The sequence below is a fragment of the Ochotona curzoniae genome, unplaced genomic scaffold (assembly GCF_017591425.1).
Source record: "Ochotona curzoniae isolate NIBS_2020 unplaced genomic scaffold, NIBS_Ocur_1.0 contig_2404, whole genome shotgun sequence".
Taxonomy (NCBI): domain Eukaryota; kingdom Metazoa; phylum Chordata; class Mammalia; order Lagomorpha; family Ochotonidae; genus Ochotona; species Ochotona curzoniae.
This window is the reverse complement of record NW_024465451.1, coordinates 2,084,985-2,105,127: the sequence shown is the minus strand read 5'-3', so window position 1 is coordinate 2,105,127 and position 20,143 is coordinate 2,084,985.

Here is a 20,143-nt window from a genome sequence, read left to right as displayed (position 1 = left end):
AGAGAAAACAGAGTGTGAACTCAAGCCGGAATGAATTTATTCAAGAGGAAAATTTGCGAGCTGGCCAACTGCCAGAATGCATATGGAACAAGCACCTGAGTAAAAGCAAGAATGTAGCTACGGGCTCTGAGTGGATGTAGCAGGAGCCAGGAAAGGGCTGTGAAGGGCGAGGGGGTGGGGGGTGAGCAGGGCTTTTCCTCTCTGAGGTCCAGGTAGTTGGAAAGGAATGCAGAGGGTGGGGTGGGGGAAAGCACAGGGCATGAGTTGCAGCTGGTTTTTGAAATGTAGGTGAAAGCATGCCTGGGGAATTGGGCTTGCTTTCAGGTTGGGAACTATAATGGCTGAGGAGCTCCAATGGCTGAGGCTTACATGTCCTTGTTCCGTCATTGCCATGGGGTGGCTGGCCATCCTCTTCTCCTCCACTCCTTAGACAAGGAAGCTCCCTGGAATGTGTCTGTCAAGATGTGGCTCCCATTTCCCAAAGCCCAAGTGCTCCTCTTGCACCAGACTCCTCACGTCCTGAGCATACATCAGGGTGGAGCCAAGACCATCAATCACCAGGGATGCTGGATAACCCCAGACGCCCTCACGCGTGGGCACCTGAGTGCAAGCACAGGCACTTGTGCACCTCCAGCTCTCTGGCTGGCAGCTGTTCCCCAGCATGCCCTTTGTTTCTAAGCATCCACAGGAGTTTCTCCAGGAAAGTGGAGAACCACAGCACGGAGGCTGTGGACATCGCTAGGTTGCAGCTCGAGCTGTCACTGCAGTTGCGTGGCTTTGGGGCCCTGATAAACTCCTTCCGCTCTCTCTAACCCTCTGGTCTGTCCCGGAATAAGTCGTTTCCCAAGACACGACTTTGAGTAGAAATCTCCCAGCATTGGTCACCCCATGTCCCCAACATCTGCAACTCCTGCTTCTTACCTCCAATCCTGACTGCTCTCTCTGTTCTCCTGCTTCCCCTCCCTCCTCCAGCTGTCTCACCCTGAGCCTCTGTCCCTCTGTGCACTTTGACCTCAGGGTTTCTGCTATGGCATCACACTCCAACATTCTCCACCAGTTGGCTTCCACAGGTACCATTTTGACTGTCTATCTCCTAGTCCTCCTTGCACTGTAGCCACTGCCTGGCTTCATCATTGTCATGGCCTTGAGGATGCCTTGTGGACTCTGTCCCCATGCCTGGCACACATCTTGGCCTGGTGTGCATCCTGCACTTACCATATGCCCATGATGTGGGGTGGGGTGCCTGAGGCAGATGGACCCAAGGAAAGCTTGACCCAATATGCTACAGTTACTGTTCCCTTAATCCTCCTGGTGACCCGTGGAAGAAGTTATCGTTCCCATTTCACAAAAGACACCAGAGTTCCAATATGAGGGCACTTCTAAAAATTCATGGAAAATGTTCAAGTTCACAACGAGAAGCCTGTTCTAACTCATTCCAACCATGTGCTTTCAGCCATGATGATATATTTCACAGAAACTTTTTCCAGAACAAGGCAGAGCATGAGTAAATAAAAAGGAAAGAGAGAGACAGAAGTATGAATCCAAGGATGTAGCTCAATGATAAATGCCTCCCTTTTCTAGGTTGAAATTGCACAATCTTGCAGGTTGTATTATTAAATGGAAACAACTGGCAGTCCATTTTTTGTTGTCACTGTGTGGAAGTTGTTTCTGATGTGTGTCCCTTTCAGCCACTGCTCCTTGGGTGGGAAAGAAGGGCTGAGAGTAAGGTAATGGGAGAGTGGCCAGCCAGGCCCCTGCTGGGAAAATGCAGCATGAGAACTGATTCAAATATGAGCATAGATGTTTTCAGAAGGTCTGCAAATGATCTGAGGAGTACTGTTTCTCTTCTTCTCTACCCACCAAGCTCAAAACAGTCCCCAGGGGGCTACCTACCACCGAGTCTGACCGCCTCCAGTCAGGTAGGCTCTAAGGTGCTGCTGCTGTCTCCAGGAGGCTCCTGGGAGAAGCCAGTGATGTCAGGTGGGGCAGGTGAAAGTCCCGGGGCCCCAGACTCGAAGCTGCACACAGCAGAGATGGGAAAGTGGGATGTCTGAGGCAAGTGTGCAGCCAACCGAGTGGCTAGAGGCCCAGGGAGCCTCGTGCTGCCCCCTTCTATTCCAACAGAGGCTGAGCTTTGCTCTCCGTCTCCCCGGGACAAGGCCCTGGAGCAGACCAGGGTGGAAGGTGAGATGCCACTTTTGAGAATCAGCAAAGGGGAGGGTTCCCTGCGACCATGTTCTCCATAGACACTCAAATGATCACGTGACTGCCTGCTTCCTTTTTCATCCCTTACCCTGGACACCTGAGCCAGGGATTCACAGCATAGTAGATGGTAGCAGGTGGTAAGCCATTAAAGGTGGAGCTCATGGAAGTCGTGTAGGCACCCATGGAGGGGAAGACGAGCCAGTCACCCACATCCAGTTCGGGCAGCTGCAGCTCTGCTACAAAGAGTGTGTCAAAGGCATCACAGGTGGGGCCGTAGAGCGTGTAGAGGAAGAGAGATGACTCTGAGTGGAACTTCTGCAGGGGTGAGAAATGCCAAGTCAGAAGGACAGAGGGCTGGTCTGTTTCCACTCCCTGTTCCGAAGCTGTCAGCACACTCCCAGGCTCACACTCCTGGCCCCGGCGCAGCCTGGCTGGGTCTGGACTGCTTGTCCAAGGGCCTCAGGTGCCTCAGCTGTAAAATGGGGCAGTGGGCTTTGATTACAGCCATAAAGCAGGGTCAAGAAGGTGACAAAGATGGATCAAATGGGCCAGATAACCAACTGGAAAGTCAGTATCTGTCTAAAGGGGTGGGGCACTCTTCCATTTCAGCACATTGTAGTAGAGCCTTCACCTGCTGCCACGTGTGATTCAAAAGTATTGAATTACTGGTGACCATCCTGGCCTACAGGCCCTAGATCATCAGCGCTCAGACTTCTGAGAGGAGCTGAGAAAATTCAGGCAACTGTGAGGTTTGTCCAGATTTTTAAATATTGACCACTGAAATTTAAAACTATTGTGAGAGCTGAAAAAAAAAAAAAAAAAAAACAGAACAAAACTGGAGATCTCTCTTCCCAGCTTGTTGGAATAAAAAATAAATAAATACATGCAAACATGCAAACATGCACTAAAGGTATCCAGAAACACTTCACACAGACACACGTGTACATACATAAATACACGCAGACACACACACCTACGTAAGCAAACTTGGCACACACCCTGCCCTTCAGTGGCCAGGGGAGAGACTGTGGTCCTTAAGTGTGCTCTGAGTGTTTCCCTAAAGAACCTGGTCCTCAGTGGGCAGTAGCAGAAGAGGGTGTGGAGACTTGGGGAGCAGTGAGTAGAGGTGACTTTGGTGCAAAGTGGTTGGGTCACTGTGGAAACCACCTTTGGAGCAACTGGTTCAGTTCTTGGGGGACCCTGATCGTTTCTTGAAAGGGGGAGAGATGCTACAAGCAAGCAAATCCCTCTCCCAGTCCCTCTTCTCTTGAACCCTCAACATAATCTCATCCACCAGGAAGTGACGTAGTCAGGAGAACCCTCACCACATGATGAACCAAGGGGAGCTCACATCTGGGACTTGGGTCTCCCAAATTATGAGCTCAATAAACCTCTTCGTAAAGCACCCACTTTGGGTGTTCCATTACAGCAAAAGGAATAGCAGGTCAGAGTGGCATGTGCCCAAGGCTCTGTTGTCTGACCCCAGCAGTCACATCTGCCTTTAAGCTATACCTTCCAGGACCAGAGAGGATAGTGGACTGGCGGGGGGACCCTGTGGCTGGAGAGGCAGAAAGACCAGGAGTGGCTTTCTAGCCATCAAGGGGAAGGACTTGTGTGCCTGGCATTCCCTGGCCCAAGGAGGTCCACATGCAGGCTGCTGCAGAAGCTCTGAGCTGTGTGTGGAGGTATACAAGTGCACCCTGATTCACAGGGTGACCCTGTGTGGGCTTCCACATGTCCTTCCCAACTTTAGAGGCCCAGGGCCTGCGGATTAGAGGGATGCACTGCTGGGACTGGAGGGACATCAGGGCCACACAAGGCCCTCCTACTTTCACCACAATGGGCATTCTGGGCACAGGCTCTTGGAGGAAGATGCGGAAGGAGCCATAGCGGCCATCGTTGAGATAATACACAAACTTCCTGTGGCCTCCTGGGCCAGAATGAGAACAGCAGGGTGAAATGCTCAATCACTGCTCCAACCCAGCTCCTGGACGACAGCCCAACCCTCTGCCCATCTCACCTCCAGGGACCAGGCTCGCTGGGGCAGTGGCGTCCCTGCCCAGTACAGTCCTAGCCTGCCCAATGGGCTCTGGCACAGTCTCCCTGGCAATGATGTTGACTGAGGCTGTGAAGACAGACTGCATAGAAGCGGCTCTGTGATGATCTTGACGCCACTCTCCTTCGGGAAATCCTGGGCCAGGGCAGCACTGATCCCTTCTGCCAACTGGAGTAAAGGAGGTAGAGCAACAGGAAGATATTAAGACTCATTCTACACATGGGGTCCCAGGGATGCTTCGTGCAGTTCCCCCCATGGGGCTGCTCTGGTCCCCATAGTGGAAAACAACTCCTTCATGAGCTCTCAGCTTTCCTCCCTCCCTCTCACTTTCCTTACTTCTTAGGGGAGCTCCAAAGGGACACCTGCACTTGAGGTTTTGTACACACGGACATGCTTTGCACATAGGGCCCCTGTCCATATAGGCCTAGCTCGCACAAGTTTGAATACAGAGGACATCACAGGGCCTTGGCTGGTCTACCTTCCCAAACAAGGGCAGGGAGCCCTCTGCTCCACGGAAGCCCCCTCCAAGATCCAGGAGGCTCATGTCATGGCCAGCCCTGCGAACCATCTAAAATACTTACCGGCAATGAGTGATAGCCTATGTGTAGCTGGTGGTGGGCATCTGGCCACTGGAGCCCACATGGAAGCTGAAGGCATATGCCAAAGAAGAGATAAGGGAAGACACATGTTAGAAACACAGAGCCAATCAGGCTGAGTATAGCCACACATAGAGGCAGAAAGGGGCCCCATTACACCTAAGACAAGGATTCACCAGCACCAGGAGCAGAAACAAACACCTGGGGTGGGCATTACGTGCAGCAGCTAAGCCACAGCCTGGGACACCCACATTTCCTATTCAGAGTGCCTGGTTCCAGTTCCAGGTGTGTGCCCAAGTCCTCCCATGAACACACACACCAGGAGGCAGCAGGAAATGGCTTGGTACTTGTGTTCTTGCCAGCCATGTGGGAGACCCAGATTGAGATCCAGATTCCTGGGTTCAGCCTGGCCAAGCCCTGGATGTTGCAAGCATTTGGGCACGTGAAAGCAATGGATGGAAGATCTCTGTCTTTCTCCCTCTCAAATTAAGCAAAAAGCACACCTACCTGTACTGGCACCCCTGTGTTGGGGCAGCATGAATGAGTGGCTTCAGATTGGCTGGAATGGGGATGGCAAACTGAGCTGAACATGGCTGCAACAACCTATGGCATGGGTGTAGACTGAGTCTGGGGTGTGCCAAACTGGACTAGACTCCAGCATCTGCTGGTGCTCATAAGAGTAAGGGTGAGTATAGGACAGGCTGGGCCAGGTCTCTGTACCCACTGAACCACACAAGAACTGGGTCTGGGGGTGGACCAGGATGGCTGGACTGTAACACTCAGTGGTAAAAACCAGAATGGGTGTGGGCTGGTTGGGCAGGACCACAGTTCTGCTAGGACAGAAGGTGGGCCAAGTGAGTCTGGGCCAAGAACCCACTGGTGTATGTGAGATCTGCAACTGGGAGGTGACATGATAGAGGAGCTTGGGGAACTCATCTATCAGGATGCAGTCCTTGCAGGTGAGCACAAGAACCCAGGCTGGAAGCAGTGCAGACACCCAAGCCAAGTTACAGTACCCACTAGCATAGGTGTGACTCAGGTCTTGGGGTGGGCCAGGCTGGGTCAGTACATAGCACCCGCTGGCATATGTGAGAACCAGGACAGGGTGCAGGACAGGAGCAACATCAGCTAGTTCACATTAGGGCCAAGACTGAGGGCTGGCTGGACTGGTCTGGAACTGGGAGCAGGCCTGGCCAAGCCAGGTTGCAGCACCCACTGGTGGATGTTGAGGTGAGGCAAGCCAAGGCAGTCTTGGCTGCAGTTCCCACCAGCACACTAATGTCCAGTGGGGAGCAAAGCTCACTAAGATGACTATGGAGGGTTCCCCTGCCTTGGGCCAGTGCTCCCAATAGTGAGCATGAAAACTGGGACTGGGAGCAGTCCAAGCTGGCCAGGGATACAACACCCATTGGCCTACATGTGAGCTGGGTTAGGGGGAGAGCCAGGCTTGACTAAGCAACCATATCCACTGGTACATGCATGAGCCAGAGAAGATTCTGACTGGTCAGGCTTTGCCATAGCATCAACTAGCAGGTGCTAGGAATGGGGACAAGTCCTGTTAGGCTAGATCATAGGACCAGCTGGAAAGTGCAAGATCCAGGGCTGAGTGGGCCTACTGGGAAAATTGTGGGCACCCCCCCCCCACCCGATTGGCTGCAACTTCTACTGATGAACATGAGAATGAAAGCTGGGGGATGGGTGCTGGCCTGGCTGGACAGGTGGGGGCACCTGCCGACATGAGTGTGAACTGGATAGTAGGGTTAGTCAGGTTGATCTAGGCTCCAATGCTCATTGGTATTTACAAGAGCTGAATGAGATGTGGAACAGACTGGACCGTCTGCTGCACATTCTGGCAGGTATACCAACCAGATCTAGGGACAGGTCTAGTGGGAGTTATTGGGGACCATTCTCACTGGGCTGCAGTTCCCACTGGTGTACGTGAGAGCAGAGTGTGTGGTGGGCAGGGTTGGGCTGGACCGCACCATCCACTTGTTTGCATATGAGGTGGGGTTGGGAACAGAACTGACTGGGCAACTCTAACCACCAGTGTGTGTGTGTGTGTGTGTGTGTATAGGCTGATACAAGTGATGGACTAAGCTGGACTGTGCACCAACTGGCACACATAGGATCAGGTCTGGGGTCATCTCTGACTAGGACCTCCTAACTAGACCACTGGACTCAGAACTTCAACAACAGGGAACATCACGGAAATTATGACCTGACCATGGAGTATATGTTTCAGAACTGGGTCTCCTCAGTTGTTCTAGCCTGTTCTAGTCTGTTGTAGCCTGGGAGCCATGCATCCAATTCATTGAGGTCTGCAGAAGACATCTAGCACCATGGAGGACTGAACAAATTGGACAGCTCTCCTGGCCAAGCTTTGACAGCAAGTATCTGGGTGAGTGGAGCCTCTATGGTAGACTATGCCAGCCAATGGACTGTGGAAGGATTTCCTCAGCCTTGGAGCAACGAAATCAATAGCATCTCAAAACAATCAAAACTACTTAAGCAGTGCTCTCAGAACATGCTCCACATTGGACACCCTGGGATGACACTGGCCGCCATCCCCCATTCCCAGGTACTGATGCCATTGGGCTGCTGGGAGTGGCTCTCTCCTCTTCCCTCCGCACCTTCCCCAGATACCAGAAGAAAAAAGGAGATTGGACACAGTTTTCTCATTCCACTTTCTTCCATTCCTCTGTCTTCCCTAATCAGTGGTCCACATGGTCATGTATCCTTCTCAGCTATGTAAACATCATCAAAAATAAAACGAGTTAGTCACTAAAACCAATCCGATCAAAGGTGTTCCCATCCTTCCATTATTGAAATATTTTGCAAGCTAGGAATACCTGGTCTCCTCCAATGGCTCCACCTCTCAGGAAAGAGATAAAGGCCTCTGACTTGGAGATTTGCTGCCAGGGTGGAAAGGTACTCTGCTTGTGCTAACACATGCAAGGAGGGGGCTGCATCTACCCTCTCACCAATCACAACTGTCCCCCTTTCATCCTGAGAGGAAGAGCACATTTCACTCCCTCCTGTTCCACCAATCCAATCCATCACACAAAGTTCAGAAAACAAAGACAGGTGGAGGCTGCCTTCCTGTCGCCTGCTCCATCTCACTGTGGCTGTGGGGACACTGGCAACACAGCAGAGAAGCGGTTTCCCTGTTTCTTGGACTCCATCATGCTCACTCACTTGGCTCACTCAGCTGGCTCGACCAACGCATGAGCAGCAGCCTCCAGGTGGTGTGGCTTCCTGCTGGGGGCAGTGACCGTGGCTGCGGAGTGGAAACTTTTTGATGAGTGCAGTTCTCTTGCTCGGGTCTATCCTAGAAGGGGTTCTGGACGGTTTAATTCACAGTCTGCACCCGGGTGCCATGAGTCATTTAGCCCTCTGGTGAGTTCTCCTTGCTACAACCAGTGAACACAGGTTCTGTTGTTTAGTGAAAGCCATGAGCCAGGAAATAACTCTTATCTCCCATGGGTCTCCCATGTGCAGACATATTTGGGCCATTCTCCCCTGCTTTCTCTGGTGTGTCAGCAGGAAGGTGCATTGAAAGCATGGCAGTAGGGACTTGAGCCAGTGCTGGCATTGCAAGTGGCACCTGTACCTACTGCACTACTATTGCTACCCCCAGACTTTTAAAATGGGCAAGGACCTGGCATGGTAGCCTATCGCCTAAAATCCTTGCCTTGCACACACTGGGATCCTGTATGGGTGCTGGTTCTAATCCCGGCAGCTCCACTTCCCTTCAAACTGCCTGTTGGTGGCCTGGGAAAACAGTTGAGGACAGCCCAAAGCTTTGGGACCCTGCCCCTACGTGGGAAACCCGGGGGAGGCTCCAGGCTTTGGACTGGCTCAGCTCCAGCCATTGCGGCTGCTTGGGGAGTGAATCAACAGACAGAAGAGCTTCCCCTCTGTCTCTCCTCCTCTCTGTATATCTCAATTTCCAATAAAAATAAATATTTTTTTTTAAAAAATGGGCAAAACTATGCTGGCCCTGCACAGTTTTCTTACAATATCTGTTTTAGTGAACTTTCTAAGACCTCCCTCACAGTTGGGCTGCATGAACACTGGGTCATCATATCCAAGCTGGACAGCAGTCTCATGGGTGGCGCATCCATGCCAAGCATTTTTCATCTCCATGGCCATGGGTTATATTCTGGAGGACTGTGAAGTTCTAAAGTTCTAAAATATCCATACAGAATCCCGAGTGTAATTACCCCTGTGGCCAACCAGTCGCTGATGTGCAATATATTCTAAAATATCTGTGACTCTAAAGACATGTAAGCAACACAGCCTTTTAGAAAACACCCTTAAAATTCACTATGTATGTAACAAATAATACATTGTTAAAATTCTTGAAAACCCAGGTAAATGAAAATTAAAATTACCTCTAGGAATAAAAAACAATGGGTCAAAGATCTCAACAGGCATTTTCCACACACCCAAAGCATATTCATTTTGAAGGAATCCAGCATCAGTGGACACCAGGAAAATGCAGAGTGAAGCCACATGATGCAGTTCTGAACCCTCCTTAGACTTCAGGTCAAGGATCTCTTCCTCAGAGAAGTCCTCCATGGCCTTCCCTACAGCCTGGGCCCTCCCATTCCAGAATACCAGCCACAAGCCCTTGATGCATTTCCAAGATCCAGATGTGCCTGTATTGTTCCCCCACCCACCCCCCGCCTCCATGGTGGCAGCAGTTACAGCTGCTGCTGACCCCTGTCCAGAATCACCTTATTCACTGGTGATTAGGGACCCCAGGGAGCAGATTCCTCTGGGGAGGAGATGAGCTGGCCTGCTTTGGTAACCGAATGTTCTAAAGATGCCCAGCTGGGTAGGGACGTCATAGGCTGTGATAAATGATTTGACAGGAAATCCTAGAAAGTATAAGTTGAAATCTTAGTCCTGGGGGGCCTGTCAGCAGGTACAAGCTCAGGTTTAGCTGCTATTGCTCAATCCAGAGATGAGATTTGCATAGTTCACTTGCTGCCTTTGTGCTGGACGAGAAGTAGGTGTCGGGAGGTCACAGGGTACCATTGTGTTACTCCCCGGGCACAAGGATAGCCTTGTGTCACTATGGGACACCCGCGCATCCACAAACACACAGTTGTAGCTCCCACACCTAGCTGTGTTCCCAAGAGACACAAAATGGGTGGACATGAATGTTTCATTCACAACAGCTGAAAAGAGGGGAGGCCCAGCCAGTAAGTCTCCACTTGGAATATACACATTAATGTTGGAGCACTGGTTCTCATCCTGGCTGCTCCACTTCCACTCTAACTCCCTGCTATGCGCCTGGGAAGGCAGAGGAAGATGGCCAAGCACTCAGGTGCCTCTCATCCACATGGGAAGCTCAGATTGAGTTTCTGGCTGCTGATTTTGCTGTGGCCAAGCCCTGTCTCTTACAAGCATTTGAATACTGAACCAGTAGATGGAAGATCTTTCTGTCTTTCAAATATGAAAATAAACAAGTAAAAATTGTTTTATTAGAAAGTTTCAGTCAGGCCTGGCACAATGGCTCAATTGGCTGATCCTCCCCTTGCAAGCACCAGGATCCCATATAGATGCCAGTTTGTTTCCTGGCTCTTCTACTGGGAATGCAGCAAAGGATGGCCCCAAACCTTGGGACCCTGTACCCATGTGGAGACCTAGAAGAAGTCCCTGGCTCCTAGCTTCTGATTGGCTCAGCTCTGGCCATTGTAGCCATTTGGGAAGTGAACCAAAGAAGATTTTTCTCTGTGTCTCTCCATCTCTATTTAAAATCTGTCTTTCCAATAAATAAACCTTTAAAAAAGAAAGTTTAAGTGGAAGTTAGCACTATGGCATGGCAGATAAAGCTGCCACTTGTATTACAGTATTACTGCCATCCCATATGGGTTCTGATTCAAATTCCATTGATCTGAGAAAGGAGCATAAGAGGGCCCAAGTCCTTGAGTCCCTGTGCACACATGGGAGCCCCGTAAGAAGCTTCTGGCTTAGGCCTGGCCTGGCTGCAGCCATTGACGTCATCTGAGGAGCAGATGGAAGATCTCTCTGTCTTTCTCACTCTCCTGCCCCACCTTCTTTCTCTCTCTCTCTCTCTCTCTCTCTCTCTCTCTCTCTCTCTCTCTCACACACACACACACACACACACACACCATTCTGCCCTCTGCCTTTCAGATAAAGAAAGTTAAAGAACATTTACAAGTGGAAACAATTCAAGCATCCATCGAGCAGCTGTGGTAGGTTAACAGCACATGAACACAAGCACAGCCAAATCTGCTCAGCTGTGAACAGCAGTGGAACCGCACTGCATTCAACAGGAAGGGCGAGCCTCTGGCCCCTTGGCTATGCCAGAAAAGCCAGGCTCTAAAGGGCCCTTGGCATATGACCCTGTTCTTACACAGGGAACCAAATGGTGGCTGCTCTGGCTGAGTGGGAATGAATGGACCTGATTCACAGGCACAGGTTTCTCTGGACAGGAAAACATCTGGCAACCAGGCAGAGGAGATTGGTGAGCAATGTTGCAGGTGTCCTAAAGGCCACTGAATTGTATGCTTCTTTTCAGCTGTTAATTTTGGGGTCAGCACCTTGGCACAGTGCATTAAGCTATCCCCTGCAGCACCCACTGGCACCTTATGCAGGTGCCAAGTTTATCTTCCAATGCTCAACTTCTGATCCAGTTCCCTGCATCTAAGAAGGCAACAGAGGATAGCTGAGGTGCTAGGGTCCCTGCACTCAAGTGGGAGACCTGGCTGAAGCTCCGGTTCCTGACTTTTACAGCCTTTGGCCTTTATAGGCCATTCGAGGAATGAAGTGGTAGATGGAAGATCTCTTCCTCTCTGTAACTGTATTTTAAATGAATAATTTTTAAAAGTTACGTTCTAGAAATTTTATGCAGGAAGGAACAGAACCCAGGGAATCGCACCTTTGCAAAAAGGGAGGGAGCCACGAAACACCACCAGCTTCTAGGGTCGCCATGCAGGAAGCTTATGCAGTGTCAGAGTTGTCGTTGTCACCTACAGTCAAAACCTTGTGCCTTTTGTCCCTGTCAGTGCTGCCCTCCAGTCCTAGGCAGGAGCCACGCAGCCAATGGAAGCACTCCGGAAGTCCCCACATCTGACACTGGTTGTTGTGACCTATGAACCTCCTCCTCTTCCTGCAGCCATCACCTGGCAGGAGACTGCACGTTGCACAACCCGGGCTGCCAGCTGCAGCGATGTGGAGAGCCCCGATGCCTACCAGCAAATCCACACACAGCGTCTGTGTCTGCCCAGCGTCAGACACACACAGAGTGCTCACCCCTAACTCTTTCACCAAGCTCTGCTACTGACCGAGGGTCATTCACGGGTGCCAGGACTTGTGCTGAGCTCTAGGAAAATAGCTGAGAATGAGCCAAGGTCCTGGCATAGTCTGTGCCATGTCCAAGGCAGAGAGCTGGACAGGGTCCCACATGCTGGTTCTCTGTGCCTTGTCTATTGAGTACCTGCTGGGTACAGGCTCTGTGTGAGTCACTGGGGAGACCCTGGTGAGAATGGCAGTGACAGCTTTGCCCTCCTGGCACCTGCAGACTGCCACAGCCTCGCTACATTTCCTTTTGGGAACAATACACCCAGTCTGGTGGTCATTCTGGGGTGGTTCACATATCAAAGGTTTCTGGTGTCCTCTTCCCAAATGCTGGATTCCCCATCCCAGACCCCTGCTCAAAGCATCATATCCATAACAACCACAACACGGACCCAGCATAGTAGCCTAGCAGCTAAAGTCGTCACCTTGCACGTGCTAGGATCCCATATGGGTACCAGTTCATATCCCAGCAGCCCCACTTCCCATCCAGTTCCCTGCTTGTGGCCTGGGAAAGTAGTCAAGTATGGCCCAAAGCCTTGGACCCTGCACCCACGTGGAAAACCCAGAAGCAGCTCTGGGCTCCTGGCTTTGGACCGGCGCAGCTTCAAGTTGTGGTCACTTGGGGAGTGAATCAATGGAAGATCTTCCTCCCTGTCTCTCCTCCTCTCTGTGTATTTGATTTTCCAATAAAAATTTTAAAAACACACACAGACAACGCATATCATGCCTGCTATTACCATGCTTGTCCCGACCACTGCATGTAGACCACCTCACTTATCCATGTGAATGCTCTGACATAGGTGTCAGTATTGCCCCCACCTCATAAACTATGAAACGAAGGCAAAGAAAGATAAAAATAACTTGCTTGTGCTGTTATAATGTGATACAAACCTGACCCAACTAGTCCAGCTGCAGAGTGTTGGCTGCTTAAGCCTGGAGCTGAAGCTTAACCTCAAAATCTTCACCTGAAGGTTCTCATGGGCACCCCAGGCAGAGCTCTATTCTCTCTTCTCTGGTCACAAGCTCACCGTCCACCTAACTTCTTAGGCCAAAAGTCAAGGGGCATCCTGGCATTCACATCCTGGTATCTACCCCACTGGGGTTTTTGTTTGTTTGTTTAAGGATTTATTCATCTTCATTGGAAAGGCAGACTTCCAGAAAGAAGGAAAGACAAAGATCTTTATCTGGACCTGAAGTGATGGCTTAGTGGCTAAAATCCTTGAATTGCACATGCTAGATCCCATGTGGGCATTGGTTTGTGTCTCGGCTGCTCCACTTCTAATCCAGCCCCCAGCTGTGGCCTGGGAAAGCAATAGAGGATGGCCCAAAGCCTTGGGACCCTGCACCCATGTAGGAGACCTGGAAGAAGCTCTTGGTTCTGGCTTTGGATCAGCTTAGCTCTGGCATTGTGGCCACTTGGGGAGTAAACTAGAGGATGGAAGATCTTTCCCTGTGTCTCCTTTTCTCTGTAAATCTGCCTTTTCAACTTAAAAAATAAAATCTTCCATCTGCTGGTTCACTCACCAAATGGCTGCAACAGCCATAACTGAGTCAATCTGAAGCCAGAAGCCTCTTCCGGCTCTCCTACACTGGTGCAGGGTCTGAGGGCTTTGGGCCATCTTCCACTGCTTCTCCAGGCCACAAGCAGGGAGCTGGATGGGAAGTGGAACAGCCAGAACATATACCAGCACCTATATGAGATGCCAGCACCTTCAGGCGCAGGATCAGCCAATTAAATCATCACATTGATCTTCCCTCTTCCTGATCCTAGTGGTTTTACCTCTCAAATATTCCCCCAGCTGCTGCCCCTACCCAGGAAGCATCTCCCTCTGGGACTACTCCACAGGCGTTCTGCTCCTGCCCTAATCTTCCCCACCCTCTGACATCACATTGATTTCTGCAACATGAAGCAACTCGTGATGAAAGACCTTTCATCACGGAATGAATAGAAGTGCAAGGAAATCTGACCCCTCTCACGGCCTCCAAGGCCCTTGGTGTATTATCTGATCCAGTCTATGTCCCACTCTCCTCTTCCTTCTGTCCCAGCGACTATCCTGCCTGCTGCTCCTCAAACCTCCAGCTCCCTGTGGCCTCAGACCCTTTGCACTCACCTGGACTTCCCCTCCCCAGGCTATGCTGTGTCCAACTTCTTCTCCTGCAGGTGTCCGTTCCCATAGATCCTTCACCCAGACCCTTCTCAATCATCCTTGCCTCAGCTCCATTCCCTTATGTAGTTCTAGTTTCCTAACATTCTCCACTCTCCAGACTTACCTGATATAGTTATGTTGATCTAGCTAGGGGGTGTTTCTGGAATATATCTTAGCCCTGCTTTGAGCCATAGTGTGATGGGCCATTATCCCCAGTACCATGAGTAGAACCAGGAGATGGCACTGGCCCATGGTGAAGGAAGGTGGGTGATAGTTCAGGCCAAGATGGACCCTGGGGAGGTGGCTTTGGGAAATAGAAGCATATAACCGGGGACGGAGCTCAGCCTGGGGTCAGGATGTCTGAACCAAGACATGAAGGATTTAGGTGTGGACAGCAGGAAGGACTGCAGTTCGTTAAAATAGGAAGGAGTTTATTACAGGCCTCCACACACTGTGAAACCGCTGAGAGACCTGAAGGCCAAAGCCCTCAGAAGAGGCTCCTCCACAACTTACCCCAGAAGCAGGCTGCCGGGGGCGGGCAGGAGACCCGCACTGCCCCTGCTGCAGCCCCCACAACCTGAGAGCGCACGTGGAACCACACCGTGCCTGCCACAATCCGTACAAGCAGACCCACCACCCAGACCGTCGCCATGGCCATAGAAGAAAACAGGCGACTCCAGATGGAGTCGACAAAACTATCTCACTTCTGCCTTCTGGTATTTATATGTGTCCAGTTGGCCAAACCCATCATACCCAGAACCCTGGTGCCAAGCAAGAATTCATCTGTGGCCCTGGGAAAGCACAAGGTTGGGAGGAGGGGGTTGATGGATCTGTATGGACTAAACTCAAATGCATCACTGGTGAACGTCAGGATATACCCATGTGCCCCTGCTGTGTGCACATGCGGAGCCCTGGTGGCATGTGTGTGAACGGATGTGTGCGTCCATGCCTCTGTGTGATTGGAGGCCTTTGGGACCTGAGAAGAAAACGTTATTAGGTGGCCATCACAGAAGCTCCCTCTGCTAGAGCCAGAACCCCCAAGGCCATTAGGCCAAGAAGGGAAACAGGATCATCCCTTATTTTACTAACGGGAGAAGCCAGGCCAGAAGATTCAGAGCCCTTGACCAAGGTCACCTTGAGTGCCAGTGGCAATGGCCTGATTGCTAGGCAGCTCCCAGGAATAGGGTCTGCAACGTCACCTGAGCTATGATCTGAATCCCAGCGAGGGCTTCATCTCGGGGTCTGCCCACGCTGGGCACCTGCCTCTGAGGTCCCCAGTAGGACCTGCAACTTTGGCATGGTTCTTCAGGAACCGCCAGCCCAGGGTGATAGTGCAAGTGCAGGCTGCCAGTGCCCATCGGCAGCACTCCTCTGTCTAGGAAGGCACAAGCTCAAGGGTCACCAAGCAGCTGGGAGGCCAATGGAGGCCAGGCCCTGGCAGGTGTCCTGACTGGGACATGGCAGTGACTCCTGACCTGGCAAGGTTGCACAGCCTTGAAGGGGCTGACCCCAGGATTTGAATGCAGTGTACGCAGATTAAAGCCCGTGCTTTTGGGGTACAGGAGGCAACCCAAAACAGTGTGATTTGGGAGTTGTGCAGACTGTGTTCACAGTCTATGCTCCAGCCCCCGGTAGCGTGGACTCTGTATGAATCACAAACGGCTCCTTGCCTTGATGTCCGCACCTGTACAATGAGGCCATGGGTATTACCTTGTGGTGGAGAGTTGGATAAGGTAATACATGACCAGAAAGCCATCCGGAGGAAGCAGCGAAGTCACTGCTTGGGACACTTGCGTACCACATCTGAGTGTGCGTGGCTCGAGTCCAGCTCCTTTGTTTCCAAACTACCTTCCTCCAGCAGGTGGTGGCTCAAGTGTTAGGGGCTCTGTCCACCCACATGGGAGACCCAGATGGAGTTCCTGGCTCCTGGCTTCAGCGTAGCCCAGCTTTGGCTGCTGTTAGTATTTGGAGTGACCAGAAAGATGGAAGACCTTTGTCTCTCCCTGTCTCAGTGTCAATGCCGTCTCAATGATGTGAAAATAGATAAATAAATTATTTTTAAAAACTCCCTGGGTCAGTGCCATGACATAGGAAGCAAAGTTTCCACCTGCAGCTCCAGCATCCCATATGGGCGCAGGTTCAGGTCCTGATGGCTCCACTTCCAATCTAGCTCCTTGCAGATGGCCTGGAAAGGCAGCAGAGGATGATCAGTCCTTGGGCCCCAGCACCCATGTGGGAGAACCAAATGAAGCTTATGGCTTCAGATAAGCCCAGCTCTGGCCGTTGCAACCATTCGAGGAGCAAACTAGCAGATGGGAGATCTCTCACTCTATCTCTCCTTCTCTAACTCTGTCTTCCATATAAAAATAATTAAATGTTTTTAAAAATAAATAAAAGGCATAAAGAGAGTAGAAAATAATAATAAAAAAAAAGAAGGTTCCTGACATGGTGCAAACCTTATCAAACCAGGGAAAGAAAATCATTGAAAAGAAAAACAACAAGAGGTGATGCCTGGGGAAGGCTGGGTCAGTGCCGGGCATGCAGGTCCTCAGTCAAGGTCAACTGTCATCTTGGCCCCTCCACCTGCCAGCTACGTGAACGGCTACTCTGGTGAATGGCTACTCTGGGGGTAGAAATTCTGTTCTGGGCCCAGCGAGGTGGCCTAGTGGCTGAACTCCTCACCTTGAATGCGCCGGCATTCCATATGGGCACCGGTTCTAATCCCGACGGCCCTGCTTCCCATCCAGCTCCCTGCTTGTGGCCTGGGAAAGCAATCGAGGACGGCCTAAGGCCTTGGGACCCTGTACCCACATGGGAGACCTGGAAGAAGCTCCTGACTCCTGCTGACCTGCAGACGATGGTCAACCACATGGGGTAGTTGAACAAGGTAGACCAGAAGAATTAGAAGAAGAATTAGGCCTGGGGGACCCTGCAGGACACCTTAACCCACAGATGCTGGAGACGGGACATAGCCTGGGCGTGTGGGGAGACGCCACGGGGAGCCCTGCTGTGACACTCCCCAGACTGAACGGTTATAGCTGTTTGAGGAGTGAGTGAGTGGATGGACGATCTCTTTCTCTGTCTTTCAAATAAAATAAATACATTTTCCTTGAAAAAAAAAAAAGTGAGAGAAGTAGAAGGACACCAGAGAGGGCAGAGGAAGGATGTGCCCTCTGCTGTTTCCAGGCCCACCACCTGAGCCTTCTTCCGCCTCGGTAGATGGCAGTGCCAGCAGATGGCAGTGTACATCGTGAACCTGCAAAACTGCAAGCCAGAGGAATCCTTGCTTCCTGCATCGCTCCTCTCAGGCATTTTAGTTATGATTGCAAAAAGCTATGGGCATGCGGGCTCGTTCTCTGAGCCACCATCCTCACCTTGTTCCCCAATCCTCAGATGTTGCCTCATTGTCCCAAGAAAGCTGCTGCAGCTCCAGGCATTATGTTGTGTTTAGACAGAAAAGGGAGAAAAGCAGTGCACTGCAACAGGAAAGTAAGGCTTTTCTAGAGGTGTCCCCTTAACATCTCTACTTAAATCTACTTTTTTTTTGAGATTTATGTGCTTTTATTGGAAAGTCAGCTATACAGAGAAGAGGAGAGACAGAAAGGAAGATCTTCCGTCTGCTGATTCACTCCCCAGCTGGCTACAACATCCGGAGCTACATCGATACAAAGTCAGGAGCCTGGAGTCCGGGGTCCAGAGTCTCTTTCTGGATCTTCCATGTGGGTGCAAGGTCCCAAGGCTTTGGGTAATCCTTAACTGTTTTCCCAGGCCACAAGTGGGGAGCTGGGTGGGAAGCGAGGCTGTCGAGATTGGCACCCATATGGGATCCCAGTGCGAGCAAGGCTAAGACTTAAGCTGCTTGGCTATCGTGCTGGACCCAAAACTACTTCTTCAGAGTCTTGTTAGGTGTCCCCTTGGGGTTCAACAGAAGGTTCAACAGCCTTGCCAGCCCTGGTGCTGGAGGCAGGAAAGAGAAGAGGGGGTGGAAACATTGGGCGGTGCTCAGGGCACCATCTCCACCATGGCTTTGCACACACTCTGCCCAGAGCCTCCCTCCACAGCCTGGGCTCAAGGCTGCTCTGGCATAGGCTGTGCTGAGGCTGCTGCTGGTCTTCTTGCAGTGACAGCACATCAGGCATGGGTACAGCAGCAGAACCTGGTCTTCAGGGTTGAGGGCAGCCCCATTCCCATGACGGGCCCAACAGGGAAGCCCAGGCCAGCAGACCAGAAAGCACGGTCTGTGGACTCACCCCACAGACCGACAAAGAAGGGGAGAGAGCAAGGTGAGCCAGAAGGAAGAGAGGTGATGGAGGAGGGGTTGAGGCTGGAGTGCAGGAGGTGGAACAGGAAGGAGTAGGGGAGAGGGGAAGAATCAGTGCTTGGGCAGCGCGTGATAATGAGGGAACACCAGGCCAGGAGGCAAGGGGGTCCCTAGGTGCTGGGTGGGCAGCAGATCAAGCTTGCAAAAGTGACCAGGGCTGGTCTGGGGCCGAGCAGACATAGGGGCAATCCCTTAGCCCACAAGGGTCCAAGGTGGAGACCCTGCACAGAGCCAGGCCACCCCTGAGCCATGCATTCAGGTTCTGTCTTCCACTGGGGCCTGGCCTCCTGCCCCCTCAGGTTTGCCCCAGGCCAGACACTGGCACATAACACACGCTTAGCACATGTTAACCGAATGACATGAACCTCAAGCTAAAAGATCACACAAGCAGCACAATGTGCAAGAGAAGGGCCACCAGGGGCACGTAGGGCTTCTGCTCACTGAAGTGCAGCCAGGCAGATGGACAGCTGTGTACACAGGGGCTATTCAGGAAGGCCCCAGACACGAGGGCGTTCACAGGGCCCACCCCAGGTCCCCCCCCGCTTTGGCTGTTCTGGCTCAGCCTCCTACTTCAATCAGTTCCTCCTCTGCCCTTTTTACCCAGGGACTCCTCCATTCTACCCTCAACCATGCAGGGCTCCCATCACCTGCTCACACCCTCAGCACTGCTGTTCCTACCCACAGAACACTGCCTGGCCTCCCCTGTGGCCTCCAGAGACCTGTGCATCTCGGGACCAGCCCTCAGCTCCCAGTGTCACGCCTGGACTGCCCACCACCCCTACACACCTCATTTCCAATCAGACTTGGACCCCGCACCCTGGCATGCACCTGCTGCCTCCACTGATGCGTCATCAGTCACCAGGGGGTCCCCCTTGTCACACAGTGATCCTACAAGTCCCTGTGCTGCCTGTACCCACCCCACAACCCAGGAGACCTTGGAAGTGAGCTGTGTCCTTAGCCAGCCCTGTTCATGATATGACAGTGGAGAGGTGAAAGGGTTGCAGGCAACGGACTGCATTCTAGGGGCCCTGGCAAGGAGCCTGCCCATCCACCTGCACCACTGTGCCTCTCACACATGGGCATCGAGCAGCTCACTGTGGACCCACTGTTTCAGGCATTCATGAGAGCAACTCCATGCACCTTGAACAGCCTGGCCGTGGGTGGCGCAATGCCCACTCCGTGAATGCAGAAGCAGGACCCAGAGCGGGGAGGGACACATCCGGGCCCACAGGAGGCCTCACAGCCACCATGGTGTAGCCAATCTGACCAGCTTGGTGGCCCCAGAGCTTGACTGAACCTGCTCTCTGCCTGCTCCAGGGTCCCTAGTCCCAGTCAGATGCTGTAGTGATGCCACGCTCCTCAGGAGGAATGTGGAGGTGGCTGGGAGGTGGACAAGACTTCAGATGGGTACTGGGAACAGGGTCCCAAGGCCAGCCCACGGTGCCCTGTCTCAGCTCTCCTCTTCCCCAACCTGGCTCTGGCCTCA